We start from the raw sequence: 2384 nt of genomic DNA on the forward strand, positions 1-2384 counted from the left end.
AGCGCTTAACTTTTTCTGCAGGTGTTTCTAGTTCGTCTAATTCTTGAATTTGTTGCAATTGGAATTCACTTAGATAGTCCTTTGCCTGTTTTGTTACTGAGTAAGATGCTTTCTTGCTTTCATGTTTTAAGACAAGTTTTAGCATCCAGTCCTCAGAGTTTTTCAGATAGGTGTCTAGGCCAATTGTGGCTACCTTCATTGATAATGCCAGCTGTAGAAGTCCTCGGCCTCCCTCTTTTCTTGGCAGATAAAGACGTTCTATATCTGCCTTAGGGTGGTGTATTCTATGCATTGTCAACAGTTTTCGTATTTTTCTGTCAACATTACATATTTCAGGATTGATAAATAACAACTGAGCACTAGTGTTGATGTAATCGGATTAATCTCCCAAAATTTCAGACCTTGTGTCAATAGTAGAAAGGATTATTATCATTACTATTATTATTATTATTATTATTATTATTATTATTATTATTATTGTTATTATAAATTATTAGTAAGTTGGACAAAATGCTTAGTGACATTACTTTTGGGTTTTTAATTTTTGTATTCAAATACTGCTGAGATCAACTTAACTTTCATTCTTCTAGGGTCAATTAATGCATTCAGAACAAGCCAAAATGCTTGTGCAAGGATTCTCAGCTTCTGGAGTTGGTGTAAGCAATTATAATTATACCTTTCTCCTCAAATTTGTGGCCCTGTGTCTAAGAAATTTGGTGGTATTCAACAATCTCTCACAGACATTCAAATAATACAAGTGAAATGTATTGCCTTTGATGAAAAATTGAAACTGGCTCATAGTCACAGCCTCTTTTTACAGCTTATTCAGAAGAAGAAGGGCAACATCCATGCCTTTTGAAGGGTTTCTGAAACTGGTAGGAGGAAACAGTGAAAGAAACCATGATATAATGGTTATTGCAGTAGGAAGCATCATATCAAGAGATGGTGGCAGTAAATAGGGCAATAGGTTAGATCTACCGTATAATGAGCTTCTACACAATTTCAGTCTACCCAACTTCATTTAAAAGGCTGTAGTTGAAGACTCTTGCCCAAAGTACAGCTGTAAAATGGGATCAAACTTGGAACCATGTAATTGTGAGGTAAACTTCTTAACCATATAGATGGGTTAAGCTTGCCACGTGTGTGGTAGATCTAACCACGACCTGATTTAACACCACTACTGGTCCTTGGGTAACTTTAATGGAGAACACTCTATTACAAGCATTTAAGTCAGGTTTCAGGTTTGAGGGTATTTCCTCCTTTCTTTCCTTCTATCAGTTAGGAAGCTCTGTAAAGAGCCGTGAACACTATTCTTTCTTCTGGTTAAAAAAAGAAAGCCATGCCCGCTTGCTAATAGCTTATCTATATACTCATGCAGTATATTTTACACCATAAAATAAAATGATAAAATAAATTATGCTATGTTTTTCTTGTATTTTTTAATTCCATTAAATTAAACATCCTGCTAAAAACTATAAATAGCTAATTAAGTTAAACAGACTGTTTGTTGTGAAACTTAACATCTGTCTTTCAGATAAGTGATTGACAAAGATGCTATTGGATATTCAGTGTTTATATGTATTTAGGGGTGGAAATTTGAATATTATCATTATTATTATTATTATCTGTGGTGAAAGATATTGTCTGGTGGGCAGGCTTGGAAAGGCTGAGATATAATATCATGTCTCTAACCAAGTTCTAATCAATTTATTCAACATTCACATCAAGCAAAGGATAAGAGAGAGAGAGAGAGAGAGAGAGAGAGAGAGAGAGAGAGCGGTTCTCTCTACAAAGAAATTTGATGAACAGTGGGTGAAAGTCACAAAGCTGGCACATATGCCTGGGCCATAATTAAATTATGTAGTCAGATGAGAGCAAGCACCAGACGTACTAGGTGGTTGGAGTTTTGGGGTACTAAACTGCACTTGTCCTCACCATATGTGCAGTCAGTTTTGGTTTCATTTTCAGAGGCTGGATGACTTCAATATATGATGGTATCTGTTCAGTGGCCAGGCTAAATGGTCTCCTATCTGAACTATTCTGAATCTTATGCTTTGTCAGCAAACAATATTCTCCCTCATTTCTCCTGTACATTTTGGTTCTTAAGCCATTGCAGCAGAAATTGGAGGTGTTAAGGGGCACCCTGTTTGAATAGGAAATGTACACAACCTCAATTTCATGGTATTGGACACCATAAAAGTTGAGGCAGCTGGTATTGTATTGAAGGAATACAATATGGTAACAGGAGCTTCTATTACTCAGGATAAATTGCTACAGTTTTCATCTGACTAGGCTGAAACTTCTCTTTAGCTTCTTGTAGAAAGAATGTGTTTCGCAAGTTATTCAGTCTCAAAAATTGCACTTGAAATGTTCTCAGGCAGTCA

Source organism: Octopus bimaculoides, chromosome 3 (assembly GCF_001194135.2).
Source record: "Octopus bimaculoides isolate UCB-OBI-ISO-001 chromosome 3, ASM119413v2, whole genome shotgun sequence".
Classification (NCBI taxonomy): domain Eukaryota; kingdom Metazoa; phylum Mollusca; class Cephalopoda; order Octopoda; family Octopodidae; genus Octopus; species Octopus bimaculoides.